Raw genomic sequence first — 26,864 nt, forward strand, 5'->3', positions numbered from 1 at the left:
TTCTTACCACTCACATGGGGGAATGAAGATGACAAAGAACTTACTGAAAAGCTTACATATCAGAAATGAAAGCAAATCATCAGAGAACCTTTGGGACTGTCTTTCTAGAACTCTGTGACTCGCGCTTCCCTGATAGCAGGGAAGGGCAAACTCCCAGTGAATGTTCTAGGAGAGGCTTGAGTTCCCACAGCAGGTTATTCTTTTGTGTGAGAATCTATTTTCTCGAGAGTTTCATAGCAGGGCAACAAATTTGGAGTGGGTGGGTATTTGTTGATACAAATTAGGATCTTTTGAGAATATAATTAAGCACCATTCTTAAGTTACAAAGGGAGGGTGTGTGTGAACCAGGGCTGTGCAGGGCCAACCTAGATGCCTGACTACCTACATCTCAAGAGAAAGTTTTGCAGAGTCCTTTGCATTCATTTCAATATCTGTTGATCCATTCCTTCCATTATTTGTTCTTTGCTTAGAGTTCTATATAAATTGATTTCTGACTATGTTTGGCTGACCCTGGAAATGGTCTTGCATTTACTGAAGTATTTTAGTATCTAATGCTCTTGTGAAAGAACTGAACACAAGATGGGCATCTCTAACAATTGATCATTTCCTTATTCACTAAAGAGGTTTCATTTCAAAGAGCTAGCGACTCTGGTGATGAAATGATAACAGGTTTGATGCCTAGAGGATGAAAGACATGGGGACCGCTTCAAGGGCAGAAGGTAGTAAGTCCTGAAAGTTTTGCTAAACTTTCTGCTAACTGCAACTTGTGATGTGCTGATATAATAATTTCCTGATAATTCACAAAGTTCCAAAGAAGGCTTCCTTGATCTGGTTCCACATATTTAATACCCAATTAACCACGTTTCTTGGCGAGCAGATGATAATTAGCCACTTAAAGCTAATACATACCAACATGGCTGTTAAAAATAATCAGACCACCATGCTGACAAGCCACAGAGACAAGTGGAATGGACACACCCTGTGCCTACTGTCCTCCTTAGCAGTGATGTGAAGACTGGAATGCTGAACGGGGACTTTAGCATGAAAACTCTTATTACTACTCATAAAAATGCAGTTATTGGAGGAAAGAGAGTGAAGGCAATTTTCAAGCCTCTAAGCACTGCTGTTATAAACCTTCCTGTGTATCTGCTAAGTTTTCAGTATCGTGATGGGCTCAAAAATCACTGATCTGAGTTACTGACACAAATTCAAGTTAGTTTACTTGGAGTTTTATATCTTTTGGTGACTTAACTAATGGATCCCTGAATGATCAGATGACTCTACTTCTTTTTAAAAATATTTTTAGAAAGATCCTGGCTATCTAGGACTGCCACCCAAACTCATGGTTTAGACAAAAGGTGAATTAAATAATGGCATTTATTTTCTCAGAATTAAAAAGGAAGGTATTGAGATCAAGATGTCCACTGACAGAACTGGTTTCTTAGACCTCTTGGCTTGTGAAAGCTAGGTGACCTTCTCCCCAGATCTTCTTATTTTCACAGCTTCCTCCTGCATTTTTGTCCAAATTCACCATTCATATAGACACCAGAAATACTGGATTAGGGTGCACCATAGAGACTCTGTTTTAACTGAATCACCTCTTTCAAAGACCATATTTTTAAATTTAATTGATTTATAATATAGAAAATATGGACAAAAACTTAGGATAAGAGGCGTAAAATCCCACATATTTCCCACCACCAGAATTCTGTGTCCCCTCCCTTCCACTAGAAGCCTTCCTATTATTTTTATTCTTTCCTTTTTACTGTTTAAATTTATTTTCCCTTTTTGTTGCCCCCTTTTTAATTGTTCTTATAGTTATTATTGTTGTTGTTATTGATGTCGTTATTAGATAGGACAGAGAGAAATGGAGAATGGAGGGGAAGACAGAGAAGAGGAGAGAAAGACACCTGCAGACCTGCTTCACCTCATGTGAAGTGACTCCACTGCAGGTGGGGAGCTGGAGGCTCCAACCAGGATCCTTACCCTGGTCATTGTGCTTCTTGCCACGTGCATTGCTCTACCGCCTGGCTTCTGAAGCTTTCCTAATCTTTCTCTCTCTGGGAGCATGGGTCCAGAATCATTATGAGGTGCAGAAGGTGGAGGGTCTGGCTTCTGTAATTGCTTCTCTGCTGAACATGGGCATTGGTGGGTCGATCTGTACTCTCAGCCTGTTTCTATGTTTAACTAGATGATTTCCTTGGTGAAGTCGTCTGCCTGAGTAAATCAGGTTGGCATCAGGGTATCATCTGGACCTTGGTGTCTGAAAACCATTAATATATAAAGAACAAATTGTTTTATAATCTGGAAGCTAAAGGCAAGAAAATACCAGATCCATACAGTACCCACCACCAGAGTTCTCCATTAGCAGCTTCCCTATTCTTTATCATTCTGAGAGTATGGACTCAAGATCTTTATGGGGTGCAGAATGTGGAAGGTTTGACTTCTGTAGTTGCTTCTCCGATGGACATGAGCTTTAACAGGTCAATCCATACTCCCAGACTGTAGAAAGATATCTTTAAATGTCATTAATCTTTCTTGATTTCTTGTGCTTACTCTGATTTTCACATTCTCTGTCTTATTTATTTATTTATTTATTTATTTATTTATGAGAAAGACATGAGGTCAGAAAGAAAGAACCAGACATCACTCTGGTACATGTGCTGCCAGGATTGAACTCACAACCTTATGCTTTATAGTCCAATGCTTTATCCACTGCTCCACATCCTGGACCACCCATTCTCTTTTCTTTCCTCTCTTCTTGCATTCTCTTTTCTCTTCCAGATCAGATAATGAACTTTGATAATCCCAAACTTCACACAGCTGACAGTCAGCCATAGACTTATTCTTTGAGATTCAAAGATTAGATTCTGGAAGGTCTCTGGCTGGCTCTGTCCGGACTGCATTATTAAACATATATCCTTGTATCAGTCAACTATGACTATTGGGTAGGGACTTTTAAAAATGGCTGCTTCTATGACTTGTGTGACTGGGAGGTTGGCAAATAAGAGACACGGATCTGTTGGTAGCCCCTGTGCCTTGATACTTTTATACTATCTAGATAGCTGATCTTTCCATGACCTGTGATTTTATTTTGGGACTTCTGTGTAAAGAGCAAAACAATGAACAGTTGGAGGTCAAAAAATTAGGGAATGTGATGTGTCATAAAAATAGCTGGAAAATTTTACATTTTACTAAGCAAACTGCAAGAACTCAAACTAGCATTTGGAGAATATCTGCTCTCTAAGGAGCTCTCAGAAGACAAACATGGTGTGCTGGGATAGCCTGAGGGTGCTTCTTCCCGAGCAAATGCTCTCTGGGTTGAAGAGAACTCAACTGGAGCCACCAACCTAGGCTGCTGTGTGGAAGAGGGATCAGGAACTCATGCCGAGCTAACTTCACAGGAGATAAACTCTGGAACTCTCGGAGCCGAAAAGCAACTCCAAGTGTTTTTACTCAGAAAAGCAGCTTGTATATATACTAGCCAAGTAGGGTGGAAACAGGGTATGATGTAGAGAGGGTGGAGCGAAAAGACAGTGGTGGAAATCAGGGTGACTATGAGAGGGGGTGGAGCAAAAAGATATCCTGAACCAATGGGGATTAAACCAATGCCCTGGAGGCAGGGTGGTGCTTAGTTAACAGTGATTTATGTAAATAGAACACAGCTTTTAGTGGGATCAAACCAATGCCATGCAAGCATGCTGGTGCTTAGTTAAGCAGGATTAGAGACAGAAGCTTTAAGCCAGGGGGAGCTGGCATACTACCCAACAGTGGTGAGAATATTTTCAGAATTTAGATATTTAATGTCTATTGAAATGATGTATTAGTGGAAAGACCATAGATTTTGATTCTCTTTTTTAATTAATACATTTATGTTATTATTGGATAGAGACAGAGAGAAATTGAGAGGGGACAGAAAGTGACAGAGACCCTTGCTGTTCTTGCTTCATTACTCGTGAAGCTTTTCTGTCTGTGGGGGTTGGGGAGCAGGAACTTGAACCCAGGTCTTTGCATGCTGTAATGTGTGTGCTTAACCAGGTGGACCACTGCTTGGCCCAGGATCATAGATTTTGTTTCCTAATCTAGGACATGTCCAGAAGTCATGAGGCACAGTTCATACTATTGCAGGGAGAGCAGTAGGAACAAGCAATCACTTTTTTTTTTCCTTTGCCTCCAGGGTTATCACTGTGGCTTAATGACTGTGCTATGAATCCACTGCTCCTGGAGGTTGCTTTTTTCCCATTTTGTTGCCCTTGTGGTTTTATTGTTATTATTATGGTTGTTATTGCTGTCGTTGTTGGATAGGACAAAGAAATTCAGAGGGGGGGTAGAGCTGCTTCATCACCTGTGAAGCAACCCCCCTGCAGGTGGGGAACCGGGGACTAGAACCTGGATTCTTGAGCCAGTCCTTGCAATTTGTGCTCTGTGTGCTTAACCACTGCGCTAGCACCCCGCCCTCTTTATTGGCTTAACCGTCTCTTCTTGCAAGTTGTCTACTTTTTCCATTAGAATCTGTAACATAATAACCACAGCGATTTTTAATTCCTTATATGATAAATCGAATATCTATTTTGTACTTTAGTGTGGAGTTAATGTTTGGTCTCTATTTTTTAATCAGAGCATGCCATGTGATATCACTGTTAAAAAAACTTAATGTGTTGGATAGTACCTGCTGAAGTGAATAGATCTTTAGTTGCTAATCTGGCAAGGAATTGGGTGGTGGTTAAAGTTTGCTGTATTTGTAGTGCCAGACTTCAAATCCCTTTGGCGTCTTTGATTTTACCACTCTGTTTGCTTTGAACACTGCTGAGAACTCTTTCCCAGGGAAAGTGCATGTCTGAAACTCTTTCAACTGACTATTTATTTATTTTGTCAAAGAGAAACTGAGAGAGGGAGGGGAGATAGAAAGGTATAGAGAAAGATAACCCCCTTTCATCATTGCTTCATTGCTACTGAAGCTGCCCTCTGTCTGAGAGTGAGGACACAGGGCTTGAACCTGGTCCCTGCGCATTGTAATGTGTACACTCAACAGGTGTGTGTTGTATGCTTTACATTGGGTTGTTCTAGCTCTCCCCTGCCAAGAAAATTGGATCAGTCCTGCTAATTTCGTGGGCCCGCTTGGCCCCGCCCGAAAGAACCCTGGGAGGGTTCCAGAGTTCCAGAGTTTGAGGGTTGGAGAGTTGCAGAGTTCGAGAGTGCTTGGCGCCGTCACGGGGGAAAGAGGCAACAGAGTTCTGTTTGGTGATTAGTTTGTCTTAGTTTATGAATCGTTGTTCCTGAATAAAGAAATACAGCTTCCCTGCCCAGCCGTATGTCTCTGGTCGTCTCTGTTACCCGGCCGTGAAGCTAGCCCAGCCAGCTAGAGCCGCCAAATTTTAACAACAGGTGTGTCACCAACTGGCACCATATTATTTGTAGTAAAGGGAAAGTATATTGACTGACTCTCTCTCTCTCTCTCTCTCTCTCTCTCTCTCTCTCTCTCTCACACACACACACACACACACACACACACACACACACACACACACACACACACACACACGTATAATAGTCTTCTTTCCTCTGTTCTGCCAGGTTCTGGCATTTGCATTCTCTTTTAAGTAGAAAAAGATCTAGTGGAATAGAATTATAGTGTTCTCTCTGCTGGTTGGATCTACTTTATGGCCAGTAGTGAATAATATATACATCATCACACATTGTTCATGTTGGTTGATGACTTTCAGTGTAGAATCACCGTATCAGTGCAGCAGGTAAGTCCTGGTTACATCTTAGCATTGATAGGAATAGTATAGCGTGGGACCGGGTGGTGGCGCACCTGGTTGAGCGCACATGTTACAGTGCACAAGGACCTGGGTTTGAGCCCCTGATCCCCACCTGCAGAAGGAAAGATTTGCAAGTGGTGAAGCAGGGCTGTAGGTGTCTCTCTTTCTCTCTCCCTCTCTATCTCCCCTACCCTCTCAATTTCTGACTGTCTCTATCCCATAAATAAAGATAATAAAAAAAATTAAAATAAAGAAATAGTATAGAGCTTGATATGGACCGTGCAAAGTTAATCTCATGTTGGGCTCAAGGTCAGATGAGGATGCAAGAAGGCTCCAAAGAGTGAGCAAGGCAAAGAGGGGCACTGATTTCCTCATTCTAACTTATTGTCTAAATGTAATGGCTCAAAATATTGTCCAGGTCGATGGCTCACTGGCTACAAGTGTGTGCTGTGAACTTGTGAATGTGACCTACAGACTTATGAAAATATTAACTGGTAGGATTGGAGCAGATATAGCATGGGAAGTCATATAAAGGAACCGAATTCTTCACTTTTTCATCCAAGGACTCAATATGCAATGCCTAAAGTTAGAAAGATTAATAAGTAGTGAATATTCATATAGTTTAATGTTATGAAGAGAAGCCCATAAGAGTTATCCTGAAGAAGCATTTACAAGTGATGGGACTTTTGCTCACAAACAGGGAAAGGAAACTAATTTTATTTTGTGCCATCTGGTGCTGTTTTAATTGGCATGTCCAGATGTATTTATTTCTTTTTATATTTGCTCTGATTACCAAGTTAAATAAAAAACAGAAATGAAAACTCTTTTTCTTAAAGACTTCCAAGCTCTCAGAAAAGAATGATGACTAAGGTCATTGTCAAAGCACTTGACAAGCAGGTTGGAGAAAGTCTATTCTAAGCTCACAGGTGCTTAAACCCTGAAACAGTGGAAGGAAGATATATATTCTGATTTCAGGGATAATTCGAGGATTTGAAACTCCTTGTGCCTCTTACCACAATATAATATATCATGATAGACTGTGGCTCATCAGAACACCAGTTTGGTTTCCCAAGAAATCTGTCTGTTGACGGTTCATACATTAGAGCCCCAGAATTGATTTGCAGCTGGAAATTGAGACAGGTGCAGGGGGTTGGCCAGGTGCAGGGCATTGGCCAGAGTTAAACCCAGAGCACTACTATCTGTAGTGCGTTACATCTGGGGGTGAGTTATTGCAGAGTTGCCCTGAGACATACAGGCATCCTGAGGAGAGCATGGATCTCATATTGATGAGCAAACAGAAGCTTTAGCCTCACAGGTGAGCCTTGTGGAGGGAAACCGGACATGGAATCTAGGATTTAATGGGGAAATGACAACTGACCTTGTTTTCAGGAAGTAACAAGAGTAAAGATGGGGTGTCTGGCCTGCTATTAAGTCCTGTTGTGCCTTGGGACAAGAGAACCCCAGGGAAGCCTCATAGACCTTGTTACTGTGTTGTATGCTTTACATTGGGTTGTTCTAGTTCTCCCCCGCCAAGAAAATTGGATCAATCCTGCTAATTTCGCGGGCCTGCTTGGCCCCGCCCCAAGGAACCCCGAGAGGGTTCCAGAGTTCCAGGGTTCGAGAGTTGGAGAGTTGAAGAGTTAGAGAGTGCTTGGCGCCGTCGCAGGGGAAAGAAGCAGCAGAGTTCTGTTTGGTGATTAGTTTGGTTTAGTTTATGAATCGTTGTTCCTGAATAAAGAAATACAGCTTCCCTGCCCAGCCGTATGTCTCTGGTTGTCTCTGTTACCCGCCCGTGAAGCTAGCCCGGCCAGCTGGAGCCTCCGAATTTTAACAACATTACTGGGTAATAACCTGTGTGGTACAGTTGTTGGTGGTGCACAGTGGGGAGAACCTCAGTTTGGATGAGGATGAAAGTCTCCCCTTCGTTCAGGCTAACAAGGCCTCCTTTGAGTCTATCTTACCAGATGTATTGTGTCTGGAAACCACAGAGAGACAGACAGACAGACAGACAAGGATTGTCTGTACACATCGAGTCCCATCTTGGCACTGTTCACTTTAGACCCCTAGATCTGTAAGCCCAACATGCATAATTTAAGACTATTATTTGAATAGAGAGGTGGTGTAAAAGTACAAATTTCTGTCAGTTTTTGTGACTTATTAATATTAATATCTTCTACATAATCTTAAATATTAATGACTTAGGTTGAAAAATGCTAGTTGTTAAATTATATGCTAATATTTAAGATAGAAAAAAAAGAATATTAGTGACAGGGAGGTGGCTTTGCTGGTAGAGCACAAAGTCTGACTTCCAACATTGCTTGTGACCAGAGCAGTCTCTGGTTTCTCTCTCTGTCTCATCAAAAGCCTGCCATCCATCAATCCCCTTTAAAAAAGTTAATGGTTCAAGTAAGCATGTCCATCTTCCACGTCAACTCCAGTCAAATGTCCGCAGCTTATTACAGGGCTGAATGGAGTGGGATTTGGGAGCTACATCTGGGCTTGATTAGTTATGGCTTCCAGAGCTGGGAATGGACAGTGTTCATATCACATTATTTATCATGTATGATTTGCAAGCACCCCATGAGACCATTGTATGAGCTGTTTTTATTCTAACATCAGAGTCTGTATCAGTGTTACTTGTAAAGTGAATGTTAGGCTGCAGAACTGGCTTACAGATCAGAGAGAGAGAGAGAGAGAGAGACAGAGAGAGAGAGAGAACTGACAGGAATAGAAAGAATTGAAGGAGTCCAGGAGTCAGCTGCTGAACTACCCGCAGACCCATTCTGCCAGAACAAACACAAATTCTTTTTCTTATATAAGGAAACTATTAAAAATAGTTTCTACTTTTTTTTTTTATTACTTATTGGGTAGAGACAGAGAGAACCCAAGAGGTGAGGGGGAGACAGGGAGGGAAATAGAGAGACACGGGCACTGCTTCACTTTCAGCCCAGGCCCTAGAAAGCTCCCCCCATCTCAGTGATGGCCACTGCATGTTCCGGGATCCCTGCAGTTGGGTGAGTGGTTTGGGCAGGATGGTTAGCACAGCTTGTAGTCACTCCAGGCAAGCGGTTTTAGCAATCCCTGCTGGAACCTTCTGGATGTTTCCTTTTTCCCTTGGCATTTTTCTCCCTTTCCTGTGAAACCTCACAAGCTGCCTTTGATCCACTGACCTGTTGACGTTCTCCTTTTTAAGCCCTTCTTCCTGGGTCCTACCTTCTGTTCCAGCCAGCAGAGCAGAGAGTGAAGCTGACAGTAGCTGGCAGCCCTGGTTGCTTTTGGAATTCTGGAGCTCTCTCCACTCTCTCGGGAACAACAGACCTACTCCAGGCTGCATGGCAAAGCACACAAGCTCAGGGATGTGGGGAACACAGGTAGAGTGCACATGTTACCATGCTTAAGGACTCAGGTTCAATCCCCCAGCCTCCACCTTCAAGGAGGAAGCTTCCCCAAAGGGTGAAGCAGGGTTGCAAATGTCTCTCCTCTATATTTCCCGCTTCCCATCTCATTTGTTCTCTGTCTCTCTAAACAAAGATATATGAAAAAAGCAAGCAAGCAAGCAAACAAACAAACAAACAAAACATGCCTGTTAGGAGCAGTGGTGTGGAGTCCCATCAATAACCCGGAAGCAATCAAATCAAATCAAAACAGTGAGAGACGCAGACTCGACGCCTCGTACCTTCGGATAGAACCCTCTTCTCAGGGAGCTGTAGGTGCTGTCTTATCTGGTGTGACTGCATACTTCCAGAGCTCGGAGTGGAAACTGCGGCAGCAATTGCAAAGGGAGTAGGAGAGGAGTGAGTTTGGGCTGGAAGGCTCCTGACTTCGAGACAGTAGTTCTGGTTGGGAGCTTCTAGTGGGGGCTGCCTCCATGAAGATACAAACTTCACCCCTTTACTGTGCTGGGTTGGGGTACCCAGTCACTATGTAGTAACTTAGCTTGTTGGTTTGTTTATTTTATTTATTTTTGAAGAGTATTTTTCAGTTTTTAATGCTTTATTTATTGGCTAGAGAAAGAAGATTGAGAAGGAAGGTGGAGATAACTGAGGGAGAGTCAGAGCCCTACAGCACTGCATTGCTCCTGAAGCTCCTCCCCACTGCAGGTGGGGACTGGGGGCTTGAACCTGGATCCTTGCACATGGTCACATGGTAATGTGTGCACTCTACCAGATGCACTACCACCAGGCCCCTGTTAACATGTTTATTTATTTTTGTTGTTATGGAGGCTTCACCACTTTTTTTTTTTTTTTTGCTTTCTTTGTGAATTTGTTTTTACTGGGGTTGAGGGACTGGGTTCATTTTAATCATCCTGCGACAGGAGACTTCACCACTTTAGACAGATTTTTCAGATAGAAATAGGAAAAAGGAGGGCAGGGGATACTGTGGTTCTGAATCCACTTCCCCAGAATCTACCACAAATGTTTGAATTATTCTTCAAAGCTGGGAGATAGCCCAAAATGACAGAGCACAGCGTTTTTGTGCCTAAGTCACTGCAGGCTCTAGGTCTTATCCACAGTACCATCATGAGGCAGAGCTAAGCGACAAATAAAAAAAAAAAAAAAAGAAAGAAAGAAAGAACCAGGCCTTGGTCCACTTTGTTGAGAACACAGGTTGTCCTGTGCAAGCACCCTGGTTCAAGCCCCAGGCCCCACACCTGCAGTGGGGAAGCTTCATGACTGGTGAGGCAGAGCTGTAGGTTCCTGCCCCTCATACCTCTTATTTTTTGCTTCCAAAGTTATTGCTGGGTTATTGCACTATGACTCCACTGCTCCTGGTGGTTATATATATTGCTTATAACAGAGAGAAATTTAGTGAGGAATGGGAGAGAGAGAGGGCGAGAGGAGGGACACCAGCAGATCTTTTTCACCCCTTGTGAAGCATCCCCCGTACAGGAGGGGAGCATGGGATTGAACCCAGGACCTTGTGTTTAGTACTATGTGCACTTAACCAGGTGCATTACCACCTGGCCTCTCAAGCTCTCTCTCTCTCTCTTATGCTCCGTCTCTAACTTGTTTCTCTTTCAATTTCTTGGTCTCTATCCAACACATATTAAAATGTTAAAAACAAACAAACAAATGAAGTCAAAGCAGTTACTTTGAATTATCACAGATAATTTTGTTTTAAGCCTGTGAGTGTAACATTATTTATAAATTGGGTCCTGGCAGCTGTGACCTCAGGACAAGATCATCTGTGATTATCTGCATGAATCTAAATCCAATCACAAGCACCACAAGACACACTCAGAACACACACACACACACACACACACACACACACACACACACACACACACAGCCAAGAGACAAGTGAAGGCTGAGACAGAGACTTGAGAGATGTCGCCACCATCCAAGTTGTGCCAAGTTGTGCCAGAAGCTGGATAAGGCATTTAGCACTTGGAGGGAGGTGAGGGAGGAGGGCTTAGCTTTACACTGCCTTGATTCTCAGACTCCTGAGGAGAAGATCCTGTTGTTATAAGCTGCCAAGCCTGCTATTCATCATGGCTGCCCTAGGAAATGAATACAGAACATATCTCAAATCACAGCATACTATTAATGTTCCAGACTCCTCTTTCAACCACTGTTTTTGTTTTTTTTTTCCCAGCTCACGTGGGTGAACATGTGGTCAGCGAATGCAAAGAATACACTGTTTGTCTCGTCTACATCAATCTGCTCCAAAGGATTGTTGTCTCAGGATGACTGAAGTGGCTAGGCGGACACTTCCGAGGTGTGTCACATAGAAAGCAGGTGTCTTCAGAACTGGGAACTGTGTTTCCCATATATCAGGTACTAGAAATATGCACTCATAATTTTTATTTTTGATGATTTTTTGATAACTTGAATGGTTTTCTGTGCAACTCCTCTGGCAGTTACTTGCAGAAGTTGGAGTTTGTTTTCTCTGATGCAGAATTAGAAGGTTTGGGCTTAACTGAACTGAAGGATATAGTTCTTATGATGAGAGCCCAGGACACTTAAGCTGCTTTTTTCAGGAAATGTGTCTGTCAAAGTCAGGATGTAAGAGAGAAAACCCTTCCCTTTGTCTGTCAAACTTAGCTGAGGATAATGGTGATAAATCACTCCAATAAAGGTGGCAGTGGACTGTCAGCTCGGGCGAGGGAATCCAGCTGATTTTCCCTTTTCAAGTCGTCAGTTTTAAGCAAGTGAGCTGCCTAAAGCAAAGAGTAAAAATACCCACTATAAACTAAGATGATGGCTCTAGTTACAGGAGATAGTAACTGACAGAAGTTCCTGTTCCCTTGCTTTCTTTTCAAGGATGACTGGCCACTGTCAAACCTCATTAAGGCAAAGGCTTTTGAGCTCTGACAAGAGCTATGCACCAAATTCCTTATTTACTTCTGAGCTCCCATTCCTGGCACATGGGGATAATGACAGTAATGACAGCAATCACAAACATTCGATGTGGATTCTCTTTCAGGCTGCTTCTGTTTGCTCTGTGTTGCATGTCATTTTTTTCTTTGCAGTAACACCAAGGAGCAGGTGCACTCTGCTTGCACAGAAGGAAATGGAGGTGTCTAGAGTCCTCGCTTGACCTTTGCAGCCCCAGAAAGATCAGCAAACACGCGTCAGTAGCAACAGTCGCTCACTTGCTCACACTGAACACCTACAATATCCCAGTGCCATTTCTAGTATTTCAGGTCCCAGTGCCATTTCTAATCTTTCATGTCCCAGTGCCATTTCTAATCTTTCATGTGACACATGTAAGTGACCATTGGTAATGTGCATTTTCTGTGTTACTGACCGACAATTGCCACAACCTCATGTAAGTCTGAGATGTACACATGGTTTGATAATGTACAGACTGGGAAATGATAAACACAAGAAGGCTAGTCAACACATATATCACTTCACACCATTACTAATTGGTATGCATAGGCTGAGAACATTTTTTTCTTTTTTTTTTTTTGCCTCCAGGATTATTGCTGGGGCTCAGTACCTGCACTATGAATGCACTGCTCCTGGAGGCCTTTTTTTTTTTTTTTTTTTACTGTATAGGACAGAACAAAATTGAGAGAGGAAAGGCAGATAGGGAGAAAGATAGAAATCTGCTTTTCCGCTTGTGAAGCCATCTCCCCTGCAGGTGGAGAGACAGGGGCTTGAACCCAGATCCTTGCCTGGATCTTTGGCACATCACATTCTGTGTTCTTAACTGGGTGTGCCAGTATTTTACCATGTTTTCCAGCAAGTCAGTGCACATCAAAATTTGAGAAGCTCTAAATTGGTGCAGTGGTTTCCAGTACTGACTGCGTATATGAATCATCTGGGGAGGTTTTTGTTTTTTGTTGTTATTTTTTTAATTTTTAATATTACCAGTTCTGAGAGGTGGCTCACCCAGTTGAGTGCACACATTACCATGTGCAAGGATCTAGGTTCAAACCTCTGGTCTCCACCTGCAGGGGGGAATCTTCACGAGCACAGGGATAGTGTTGCGGGTCTCTCTCCCCCCTTCCTCTCTGTTTCTCTCTGTCCTACCAAAATAAGCTTACTGAAGAAAGGAAGACTTATTTCTCATCCCTCCATGCCTCAAAGCAAGGCATGAATTTCTTCTCCTGAGAATTGTGTTTGACAGATAAGGTGTTGCCTGAGAGTGCCTTGCTTAGTAATCACATGCAATAGGGTCTCTAACAGTTGGGAGCTAACATGCTCATTCCATGGAAGCCAGTTATGGTCCGGAAGTGACCTGGTCTCTTAGGTCAGTTCTTCTCTGACTAGTTTCTGGCCAGGAAACAGACAGGTTCTCCTGCTCCCATTCTACCACCTCCATCTCCTTGCTTTTCTTTCAGTGTTTTCACAGTGACATCCAGGCTGACTTCTGCCTTGTGTGGGCTGCTATGACTTAATCTCTACAAGATTAGCTTTATGATTATCACTCTGGCTTATCTGATGTGATCACAGCATGCAGGACTTACTGAAAGTTACAGTTTACTAGGAGACACTTGTTATAACGGCAGAATGAGGGAGTAATAACGGGCCTGTGATGTTTACCACTGTCTGTACAGTCCAGCAGCTCAGCACTTGACTGATAGCTGTGTAAACAAGAAAATACCTTGACTGGATTCTGTGCTTCCCAGGAGCTCAGGGACATAGGAAAAACTGGGCTGTCACATCCACACATTCAGCTAGATGAAAATTAAGACTGAGCAGCTCACTCATTCATTCACAGATCCAGCCTTTGGCAATCCCACTCTGGGCTGGGACTCTGTACCAGAGGCAAGGCATACAGACTCAGGGTTGCCACCCACGTATTTCAGGTGCTTGGAGTCTGTTGGAAATTCAGACCTAGATTGAGAACAGCAGTTATTTAAAAATGACTGAGTAGTCAGTGTGTGTGTCAGACCCTCTGGAAAGCACCCAGGGACAAACCGCATCGTTTTTGCCATTATAAGTTCTCATTATCTCACCCAGGGTAATAGTTGCTTTATTTGAAGAATATACAAAGGTTCAACAAGTTCATTTTAGTTATTTTTCCTATTTAGTATTTTATTTAAAATAAAAATATTTTATATATTTATTTACTTATTGGTCAGTGACAGAGAGAAATCAAGAGGGAAGGGGGGAAGCAAGAGACACCTGTAACGTTGCTTCACACATTGTGAATATTCACCACTACAGGTGGGGACCAGGTGGGGGGGGCTTGAACCTGGGTCCTTGAGCATGGAAATGTGTGTGTTCAACCAGATTCAGCTCTGGACCATTTATTTATTTACTTATTTATATTTATTTATGGGATTAACAGAAGAGGGAGAGAGAGAGAGACCACTAAGTCTCATGCATGCAGGTTGGTTACATAACCACTATATTATCTCCCTGGCAGGATAAGAAAAATAACTCTTAATTTTTTTATGTTTATTTATTAGATCCAGGCAGCCAGAAATTACGAGGAGGGGAGAAATAGAGAGGGCGAGACAGCTGCACCATTTGTGAAGCTTCTCCCACTGTAGGAGTAGACTGGGGGCTTGAACCTGGGTCCTCGAGCATGTGTGCTCAACCAGGTGCACCACCACCCAGCCCCTAAGAAAATGATTCTTGAAGGTGTTTGCCTGCTCAAGGCAGCAGCACAGTCTCCAGGTGACAGAAGCAGGATTTATAATGTGGTCTGCTTGGCTCCAAGCACTCAGGTGTAGTGAGTCTGTGAAGTCCTCCCTGAGTTCCTCTCTCAGCCATGGGATCCCCCACCCATGAACTCTTCTGTTTTCACCAGAATATTTTGAGGTGGGTATCCTTTTACAGATAGGGAAACTGAGACTCAGGAAGCCTGGGTAACATGCCCAAGGTTAGCCATGGGATTTGAACCTTAGTCTTTCTGACTTCAGGTGTACCTACGCCATACTCACCAGTTTATACTCCTGCCTCTGGCCCTGCAAATATTATATTATAAATATTATATTAGGACCAAGACTGACTGGCACAGCCTGCAGTTGGAAGGGTACAGAGGGCTTTGAGAAATAGCCTAGTGTTAGGTTAGAAATGATTGGATGTCCTCAGAGATGACTTACCTGTTATTCTGAGAAAGACAGACTAGGAGTGGCCAGGTGTGGGCAGAGATCAAAGAGATTCCACTTCTTACCAGCACCTTTCTCTTCCCTCCCTGAGCTATTGTGCCTGTTGCGGCCATATTTTGGTTGAGCTGACACCAGAGGTAGCAGGAAGTGAATTTGGAGCAAGATTGATTGAAACTCTGTTAACAGGGTCTCCTATTACATGCCATTAGTTACAGTTAACATGGCAATGGTATTATTTGCTCCTGAGAGTCTTTTGAGGATAAGGTGAATTAAAAATACAAAATGACTCACACAATCTTAACATCTGTTAGTCTGTTCAACTGAATTCAGTTAATGAAGATACATATCACAAAACACATTGGATCAGAAGCTTGGATGCCAAAAAAAAAAAAAAAAAGGAAATTCAGCCCTGTATCTCACTAAAAACAATTACCTTCCTCAGATCACTGTAACAGTGTAACAGTGCCAATTATTTTAAAAATATATTTATTTATTCCCCTTTTTTGTTGCCCTTGTTTTTTATTGTTGTAGTTATTATTATTGTTGCTATTGATGTCATCATTGTTGCATAGGACAGAGAGAAATGGAGAGAAGAGAGGAAGACAGAGAAAGACAGACACCTGCAGACCTGCTTCACTACCTGTGAAGCGACTCCCCTGCAGGTGGGGAGCCAAAGGCTCAAACCGGGATCCTTACGCTGGTCCTTGCGCTTTGAAACACTGGCGCTTAACCTGCTGTGCTACCACCTGACTCCCAACAGTCCCAATTCTTAATGTCTCTTTCTATGAAGTGAGTAGAAAAATTTTACATGACATCTGTGGGAGCTTATTTTTTATTTTTAAAGACTTTTTAAAACTTTATTATTTAATTTGATAGAAGAGAGAGAAATTATGAGAGGAAAGGGGGATAGAAAAGGAGAGAGAGAGAGAGACACCTACACACTTGCTTCAACACTTGTGAAGCTTTCCCTCTGCAGTTGGGGACTAGGGGCTTGAACCTGGGTCCTTGCACATGGCACTATATATACTTAGCCAAGTGTACCACCATCCAGCCCTGATGTCTCTGGGGATTTCATCTATTGAAAATTTTCTAGCACATGTGTTGGCACACAAATACTTAATGCTTTGCAATCTCACTAATCAGTAATGCAGACAGAATCACACATCCTTATCTTCTGGGTCTGTCCTATAAGTTCTTGATACATGTGCCTATTGGAGTCCCAATCACAAACAATAGCCAATACCAGTGAAGTTTGGTGGCATTTTCTTTGGAAGACTATTGAGTGGACAGATAATATTGCTATGAACAGAATAGAAAAAAATATATAGTGTTTTTTTTTTTTCTTCACCATTGCAAAAGTCTCAGCGGAAAAGTCTTAGGTCTCTGAGAATCAGTTGTGCTGGCAACGTCACTCTTGCTTCACTAATAGACTTCCAGAGAAATCCTCCTTTGTTTCAGTGAGCTCCACTGGTCTGATGTTGCTATCAGTAAGAGCCTGGCTGTTAGACCTACCAAACACAGCTACAGAAGAACCCGCAGGCTGGGGCTTATGCTCTGGTTTGTATATTCCATTAGGTTTGGTGAGTTTGCAGTTGGGTGTGTGTAATATCATGCTGAACAAAACAGCCTGTATTTTTTGGTCTTTATGAAGCAGATAACCATTGTGACAGATTTGTTTAGTTTCTGTGCTAACTCTGATAGTTTCTCTCCTTCCCTCCCTCCCTTTCTATATGTGTGTGTGTGTGTGTGTGTGTGTGTGTGTACATGCAAACATCTTTATTATTTTCACCAGAATCCCCCCTTTCTGCTCCTGTTTCTTCTCAATCTAATCAGAATGGTTTGCAAAGAGCTAAGCAGCTGGTTCTGATACATACACTAGTGATGACCTGCAATGGTTTAGAACTGAAACACTAGATTCTGGGAAGAAAATGTAATTATAATAAAAGCTGCGACTGGAGAGCAGAGATGTAATGGCCTGGGTGTCACCAGAAAGGAGGGGTGTAAGGGTGACATGTAAATGCTTAGTCCACTGGAGACCGATCTTTGAGCAATCTGACCTCCGGAGGTAGAGAGACTGTGTGTGTGTGCGTGTGCGTGTGCGTGTGCGTGTGTGTGTGTGTGTGAGAAAGCTGATGCAGCACTGATGTTATGGTCAGAAAGGGAGATTTCACGCACAATCACACACTCCTTAGATCAGGGTGGGTTGGCCAACCACCTTTCCAGAACCTTCAAGGGGCAACTGCTTCTCCTGTTTCACCTCTGCTCCCATTTCATTTCTCGAAGAACCTTGCTGTCGAATGTTCTGCCCCTTACAGTGGTCACTTGCATTCATATTGTTTTGTGTTACTTCTTTGTTTGTTTTTAAATATTTATTTATTGGGTAGAGACATCCAGAAATCAAGAGGGCAGGGAGAGACAGAGGGAGAGAGACAGAGAGACACCTGCACCACTATCAAAGCCCCCCTCCACCATGTAGGTGGAGACTGGGGGTTTGAACCCAGGTCCCTGAGCATTGTCATATGTATGCTCAACCAGGTGCACCACTACCTGGTCCCATTTTGTGTTACTTCTGTAAGAACATTTCCTTTCTTTCTTTCTTTCTTTCTTTCTTTCTTTCTTTCTTTCTTCCTTCCTTCCTTCCTTCCTTCCTTTCTTTCTTTCTTACTTTCATATGCATTTATCTATTAGAGAGAGGGAGAGGGAGATAGACAGACTTGGGATCAAACTCAGGACCTTGCAAGTCCATTTCTCTGACTACTGCAACTTTTAGGGCTGTTGTTTCAATTCTTTGTGGATTTTTTTTCCACAGCTGAAATCATCTTATCTTAAATTTTCCTCATGTCTTGCTTGTTTCACATGAGAGAATAGATTCAATAAAAGGCTTGTTCAGAACTTTAAACTCAGATCCATACCTGGAGCAAAATCAGAGCTCAATAAATATATATTGAATGTTGAGTTTGAAGACAGAGGATAATAACAGTTCCTCTTCCATGGAAAGCATTCTGTGACACCTAACTGAGCTCATCCTCATAAACCTGACATGACACTGCCAGGAAGAGTGTAGGATTTCAATAGCTCTTAGCTAGTGTTGCGTATCTATGATTTCTTATGAGGAATTGGTTCATGTGACAATGAAGGTTGAGAAATTCTGCTGTCTGCTGTCTTGGAGTCCCAGGAAAGCTGATGGCATAGGTCGCACTCAGAGTCTAAAGTGATTCCAACCAGGAGCACTAATGATATAAGTCCTGGTCCAAGCGCAGATAATGGATGTCCTAACTGAAGAAAAATCAGACATAGAAAGCACAGGCGTTACCATTCTCCTTTTGCTTCATATAGACCCTCAGTGACTTGACTGATGCCCAGCGGCCCTGGGGAAGGGAAACTCCTTTGTTCAGTCTGTGGAATCTGACACTAATCTCACTGGAGACACCCCAGAAACAATGTTCAAAACAAGATCTGGAAACCTTGTGATTCAGTTACACTGACACATATAGGTAAGTAATGCAATTATGATGATGATATTACAGTACAATGGAAATTTAAATAATGCTCCCAGGGGAGAGATTTCACTCAGCTATTAATCTATAACTTCCTTCTCCCTCACTGAAGTTGTTTTTTTTTGTTTGTTTGTTTGTTTGTTTTTTTGAAAGTTAAAAGAAAAAAGTAAAACGTTTGGGAAATGTTCACCACAATTAATTGTACAGATTGTTAAATTAGCCTGTTTGCATTGGAAGTAATATTAGGCCCTCCCTGGGGGAATTGTGACTTCTTCAGAAACTGAGCTGATGAGAGACAGAGACTAAGCAGAAAGACTCCACAAGAAAGACTCCACTCCGTGGCTCCACTGTTGCATTCTCCAAGTGTGAAGTCCTGAATTCCATCCCTGGCACCTTATCTACTATAGAGTGCTGTTCTGGTTCTCTCTTCTCTTTCTTATCAGTAAGCCAGCCAATTACACAGCCAGTCAACCAGCTGACCAACCAAACAACCAACCAACCTACAAATTAACCAACCACACAGGAACAAGTTGAGTCTGAAATCCCATTTGGATGATGTAATGACTCCAGGTCTTTGGCTCACCATTGAGGACAATCATTCTTGAGTTTGGATGCGTACTTTTCTAGAACTTTCTGTCTTGATGGAGTTGTGCCTTACCCTGACTCACTTGATGGCATTTTGCTGTACACCTTTCATGAAGCTGCTCTCTTGGGGAAAGACAGCACTTTTATTTTATTTTACAGAGCACAGTGTGGGTAGGTTTTCACCTTAAGTTTCCCATGGTCCATGATGAGATCTGCACTTCTTTCTTAAGTTCTGTTCTTTCAGCAGATGTGAGAATAAATTGCCATCCCTTTCCTCGTTGATATTTTTCCTGTCTGCCCACATCTGTTTCCCCTACTGAAAGGTTGGAGCAAGGCTTGTCTCAGCTGGTGAGGGACTGTTATGACCCGTGAAATGCATCTCACTGGCTCACTGCATGCTAGAACACCCTTTCACAGCCATTGATTTCTGCACAGTGAAATTCTGATGGCTTCTTTAAAGGGGTCATTTTTTTTCCAGGTTAACAACTACTCTGTTAACATCAGAAAAGCCAGGTGGCAAAAAAAAAAAAAAACATAAAGAAAGAAAAAAAAGAAGAAAGAAAAGAAATATCTTTACTTAGAGGCATTAAAAGCTGATCTTGAGCAAAAGTCCCTTCAACCTCAAAACAAAAGGAGCCTAATACAAGCCAAGGTATATTTCATATTAACCATCCTATTGCAAGATAACTCACTCATAGTGGGTGTTCTTCTAGTTATTTATGTGGTATGTTTACTGAGTGATATTTCTATGCGAGCAGCAAACAGCCACTGTTTATAGTTCTTCTGGATTTTATTTAGTTTTATTAGTAAACCATGTAATGCCTTGCCTATGCCATTTACTCTCTTCTTGCCTGCTGTTGGTCAGTAAGCCCTGGTAATCTTTTATCTTTTTAAAATATATTTTATTTGTTTTATTTTTTACCTGCCTACAGGGTTATCTCTGGGTCTGGGTGCCTCCACCATGAATCCACTGCTCCTGGATGCCATTTCTGCCATTTTGTTGCACTTGTTGTCATTACTGTTGCCACTGATGTTATTGTCATTGGATAGGACAAAGAGAAATTGAGAGGGGAGGGGAAGACAGGGAAGGGGAGAGAAAGATAATCATCTGCGGACCTGCTTCACTGTTTATGAATTGACTCCCCTGAAGGTGGGGATCCAAGGGCTTGAACCTGGATCCTTACACTGGTGCTTGAGCTTCGCAGCCATGTATGCTTAACCCACTGTGCTACGGCCTGATCCCCCTGGTCATCATTTCTATTTCAAAAGAACATTTGTAGTCTGCTGTGAGTGAGGATGGAGGCTGCATCTGAATAGAATCCAGTTCTCAGATCAGCCAATGGCTGCAGCAGACTTATTAGAGAGTCGTCTCCTTGACTTGGATGTGGACAGCAAAAGGGGCTCTGTGACCTGTCACTCCCCACTAGGCTTATTACTTCCGAATGAAGAGAACAGATGAACACTGCTTCAATCAAGACCACAGAAAGCCACACTGATGAGGACCTGAACTGGAAGCCCTGTGCCACCAACCTGGGCTGCCTATGGCTCTGGGCTGGTGAACTTGTGTGTCATGGCTCCTGGGTCCACACCCCCCTCCCCCCTCACTCATCAGTTCCCAGGTTCTCAGAGGAGACATTCTCCTCTTCTTCATCCATCCCCTCCTCCTTCAGCTTCTCCGTTTTTGCCACCAGGGTTATTGCTGGGACTCAGTGCCTGCGCAATGTGGTGGATGCTGCTCCTGGTGGATATTTTTTAAATTTTTTAAATTTTATTTTATAGAACAAAAAGAAATTGAGGGGGGAGGAGGAGATAGAAAGGGATAGAGAAAGAGATACCTGCACACCTTTTCCATACTTGTGCAGCTTACGGTTGGCAAGTAGGGGCAAGGGGCTCAAACCTAGATCCCCACACGTGGTAAAGTTAAGGAGGTGTTCCATGGTCTGGCCCCCTCAAGGTCAGAACTTCCGTTGCCATGTAGCAACTTCTTTCTCCCTAGTCTCCACCATCTAGTACAGCTCCATATATATATTAATCAAAGTCATGCAAGAAGCAAGATTTACACACAAACCAAATATTAGGGAATTGGAGGTGACTCTACTTACCAATATAATAGGTGAAAGCCACCGACCAGATGGTTTTTTATGGAATATAGAAAACTGAAATGCATGGTCCATGAGGTAGCGCAGTAGCTAAGGCAGTAGACTCTCAAGTATGAGGTTCTGAGTTCAATCCCGGCAGCACATGTACCAGAGTGATGTCTGGTTCTTTCTCTCTCTCTCTCTCTCTCTCTCCTATCTTTCTCATTAATAAATAAATAAAATCTTAAAAAACAAAAGAAAACTGCAACACATCAAAAAAAATAACAAAATCAAAACAAACAAAAAAAGCAAAACCAAGAGAGTACTCAAAACTAAATGATCTTAATTTTTTAAAATTATTTTTATTTATTTACTAGAGACAGCCAGCAATTGAGAGGGAAGGGGGAGACAGAGAAAAAAAGACCTTCAGCCCTGCTTCACCACTCATGAAGCTTTTCTCCTTCAGGTGGGGAGTGGGGGCTCATGCACTCAACCAGGTATGCCACCATCTGACCCCAACAAACTCTCTTTAAGACTCTGTGAGAACTGTGGTGGTTATCATTGGGAATGTGAGGGCACAGATCTTTGGTGGTGGGTGCACTGTTGAATTATACCCTGTAATCTGGCAATCTTATAACTACTACTAACCACAAATTTAAAAAATGGCTTGATTTAAAAGACGCTTATAAGGAGAAAACAGTCACAGGACAGAGGCCATAGTAACTTGTCGGGCTAGTTATGCGAGAGAGAGAGAGATGACCCAGGAACCAAGCTCGTGGTGGCGAGGCAATTCAAATCTTTATTCATCCGAGCCCCCTCAGTCGGGTGGTAGTACAGCTGGTTAAGCCACATGGTGCCAACCAAAATGGCTGGTGTCTACCTCTAGGTCTGCACAGGTGCTCCTCCTAGGCCGAACAACCAAAGAGACAAGTCGGAAATGGAAGTGGCTTGACAATACCATACATGCTTAGGAAAGGGGCAGAGAAAGGTGAAAGGGGGCTGGGAAAGGTAGGGACTTCCTTAGCAACTGTTGCTAGGGGTTTAACTGGTAGAATTAATAATACCCTGTGGGGGATTAGTCTCGTTAAGCCATTTGTAAGACAAAGTGGAAGACTGATATGTAAATAATAAAAGGGCAGGCCATAGTATCAAGGAATGCTGGGTGGAGCAGGGGGAGCTGGCTTAATGTTTTAAGCAATGCCAGGCTCCTAGAGGCAGAAAATTGCAGGGTGCTTTGTGAGGCAGGGAGTCTGATAAGATGAGGCAAACCATGGAGGGTTACATGTCCCTCCTCGCTCAACCTCTCAGTAGAGAGAGAGAGACTGACAGAATGGATTGCGTATCCCTCAGGTCAAGCCCTGCCAAGTTCTACCACATCCTCACAATTTCCCTACAGACTTTCTTTTATTAATATATTATTTATTTTTATATTACAGAATCACATGTTGACAGGGTTTTGAATACACACCATTCTTACCAACACAGTTCTGAATTTTCACTCTCTCCACTGCAATCCACCATATTTCCTCTAAGGTTGTAGACATGGGCCAACCATCTTCTCTATAACTACCTGTCCACATTTATATATAGTTGTCCCTTCTTTTTCTGATTCAGTCCTATTCTCCCCTCTAAGACACTCATTTTATCATATCTTCCTCCTTATCTCCCTCTGCTTTTCTCTCTCTCTGGGTACTGATGGAGCTGGAGTACAGAGTCCTCTTATTTTCATCCAATCACTTCTCCCCCTCTCGGAGTATGGATCAAGGTTGTTTATGGGGAGCAGAACATAAGAGTTCCAGCTTCTGTAGTGGCTTCTCTGCTAAGCATGGGTGTTGACAGGTTAGTCCATAACCCTAGACTGTTTCTATCTTCCCCTCATGGACCAAAACGACTTTCATCCATGCCTGAGATACTAAAGTCCCAGGATTAGTTCTCCATACCTCTATACACCTGAACTGATCAGTGCTCAGGGTGGTGGGGTCAGGGGGCAGAGAGGAAGAGAAGAGAAGAGAAGAGGAAATTAAAAAAGGAAGAAAGAAAGAAAAGAGGAAGGAAGGGAAGAAGGAAGGAAGGGAGGAAGGAGGGAAGGAAGGAAGAAAAAAACAGTTGCAGGTAAAATGAAACTGGAAAACATGGAGGGAGGCCTTGGAAAGCAGTATCTCTGTCTTCCTGTGGTGCCATTTTGGACACTCCTATTGGCACCTTCTCTTGGAAACTGGAGCCTGAGTGATGTGTTCAACACAGCAGAAAGTGGCTACAGGGGGAGTAAGGAATCTAGCAGACAAGCTCTGCCAGTTCAAGAGCTCATTATTTTTTAATTTTTTTAAAAAATTTATTTTATCTATTGAACAGAGACAGAAAGAAATTGAAAGGGAAAGGGGAAGACAGAGACTGAGAGACACCATAGCACTACTACACCACCCGTGAAGCTTAGCCCCTGCGGGTGGAATCTGGGGTGTGAGCCTGGTAACTTGTACACTGGAATGTGTCAAAAACTTATTCTTTAGTACAAGGGTTGTTGTGAGACTTCCATGGGACAAATATGAAAAGCACCGAGCAAAGTCATTGTCATGTGATATGTTTTTCAAATAGGCCTTCCTTTTCCCCTTACCATTTTACTTTACCCTTTTCAGTCATCAAAATCTGCTCTCAAAATTGCTGTCTAAATTTAATTTTGTATATTTCATATGGAGAAGTAGATAGATAGACAGACAGACAGATAAGCTGAAGCAACTCTCTGGTACTTATAGTATCAGCAACCAAGGAAAGAATAAATAGGTGATAGATAGTTGGTTGATAAATAAATAGGTATGTAGATAGATAGATAGATAGATAGATAGATAGATAGATAGACAGACAGACAGATAGATAGACAGACAGACAGACAGATGGATGGAGAAGCTAGAGCACTTCTTTAGTCCTTCCAGTCCTAGGAACCCTGCCAAGACTCTCAGATTATAGTGGAGGGTTGGAAAACTGGGAAATGTTATGCATGTACAAACTATTATACTTTACTGTCAAATGTAAACCATTAATTTCCCCAAAAAAAGAAAGAAAGAAAAAAAAAAGAGCCTCAGGTTAGCCAGTTCTCTGCCCACCACATTGAGACACTTTGCTGGACTCCAAACTCATGTTTCAGTTCCTGCACAAACTTCAAATGTCTAAACATAATTAACGAGGATAAGATATTTACAATACCATTATAAATGATTCAGATGTCAGTAACCCAGCACCTGATGTTCTGGGGAGAAGGAGGGAACTCAGTCCCATGGCTTGCAGCTCCTAGTAAGGGGCTTGCTCTGTTTAGGGGAGGGGAAGTGTGTCTCTTCCTCCCACTGCTCCAGGGCCTTTCCAATTTTGCAACTAGAGGACTCCATGTGGCTCTTCCCAGAGGAGTGTACTGAATGCTGCAACCATGGGTCACAGTAATTTCTGGAAACTGGGAAGACTGGTGGCCCCAGGGTGCTACTCCAGCATATAGCAGCCCCACTGCAATGCACAAGCCACCTCAGTGCATGGGCTTTTCATGCAGCACTCACTGCTGCACTTGCTAAGCAACACTTGCCTCTTGGTTCCTGCCAAAGAAATGACTTTCCCCTCGAATCAGAGTTCCCAACAGGAGAGCCTTGGATTCTGGTGGGGTACCAGGGCACCTCCTCTCTCCTGTGAAACATTAATGTATTTTGTTGTCTTTTTGATTCATCCCTCAGTGGATGAAAATGCACAGCTTCTCAGTGGAACAACTGCTTATTCTTTGGGAGTTTAGTCAAGGGAAAAAGTACTCTGGACTCCAGCACTAAACTTAGTCTCCAGAGGATTTTGACCCTTGGTTTCAAGAAGAGGTTTCCCAACAAAAAGCCAGGCTGAACCTCTTTGTGGGACATGGGCCAAAGGTAGACAAGGCAGGAAGGTGTGAGAAGCCCACAAAGGGCCTCCCAGCCTCACAAGCCCTGTGGAATATTGCTTCTTAGGTTCCCTTCCATCCATCTCTAATCCACTCCGCTCAGTTTCCTCATTAAAGTAGAGACCATCAACATGCTTCCAGTGTGGCTTTTTGTTTTTCATTTCCTTTGTTGGTTAAGAAAAAAAAATGTCTCCACTGAAACATTTTATAAGGTTTCTATACAGGGCATCTATTTTGAACATTTTGTTCCCATTAGCATAAAATATTATTCTCATTTCCTCTCATGTTGGGGGAAAAGAAGGAAAAATAAGCATTGTAAAAATTTAAAATAATTTCATTAGGATGGAAGTATGGATGATTTGTGAGCCTAATAAAGTCAAGTCTGTTTGGTCAATATTATGAATTTTTTAAAAATTAGATGAGTTTTTAAGTTTTTTTGAAATGACTTCCATGATAGTAGACGCTAAAATAAGGAAGGAAATCAAGGAATTACAGTGGGAAGTTCTTTCTTTCTCTGCTTTTCCTTCCCTGGGATTTGTGACCTTCACTGCTTCTGAGAACAAAAGCAGAGTCACCCTATGACTCTGGGCCAAGGGACTCCACGTCAAAGTGCTTGCTTCACATACACTTGTGGGCTACTTGGACCTGGTACATGCTTCAAGTTCATGTCTAGGTGGATGTCAGTGGAGTCAGCCATATTGGCTGGCTGGCCTCATGTTTAGGTGATGTCAGTGGAGTCAGCCATATTGGCTGGCTGGCCTCATGTCTAGGTGATGTCAGTGGAGTCAGCCATATTGGCTGGCTGGTCTCATGTCTAGGTGATGTCAGTGGAGTCAGCCATATTGGCTGGCTGGTCTCATGTCTAGGTGATGTCAATGGAGTCAGCCATATTGGCTGGCTGACCTCTAGTGCAATCTTCTTCCTGGTGACACAGAAAAACATATGGGTAGCTCTGTGACCCTATTAATCTGCTTTTTTTTAAATCTTAGACTGTCTCCCCTCAAATTGCACCATGATCTGCATATTAAACTCCATGCTTTAGAGGATAAGTCTTTCTGTATTTAATTCTGGGCTTCCTACTTCCTAGCCCAGGTTCTTAGCTCTGTAAAAACAAGAAATGTGAAGATAGTGGGAGGAGTTTTATTAATGGTTGTGGGTTACGAATTCAATTTCCATTTATACTTTTTTTTAAAAAAATGGTGTTAACTTCTGAATGACATTATTACCAGTCTGCACAAATTAATCCAGTAAAGGCCCTAGGATTTATTAAAGAGTATGAATTTGGGCTTCTGATCTTAACCTGGATACCTGAATCCTTCACGGTGCTGCTGTGTTTCCCCCCTCTTAATGTACAGTTAAAAATAATGTGATATCTTCTTTCACAGACATGCATGGAGTCTACTACTCAACTCAGTATACATAAGCTTCCAACAAAGCTTCAGCTCTCTGGTAGCTCCCGCCACCTCTCACTCTTGTCTCCTGTCTTCATCCTTTTTTTGAATTCAGTGTTGAATAAAGCCATGT

Source organism: Erinaceus europaeus, chromosome 22 (genome assembly GCF_950295315.1).
Source record: "Erinaceus europaeus chromosome 22, mEriEur2.1, whole genome shotgun sequence".
Taxonomy (NCBI): Eukaryota; Metazoa; Chordata; class Mammalia; order Eulipotyphla; family Erinaceidae; genus Erinaceus; species Erinaceus europaeus.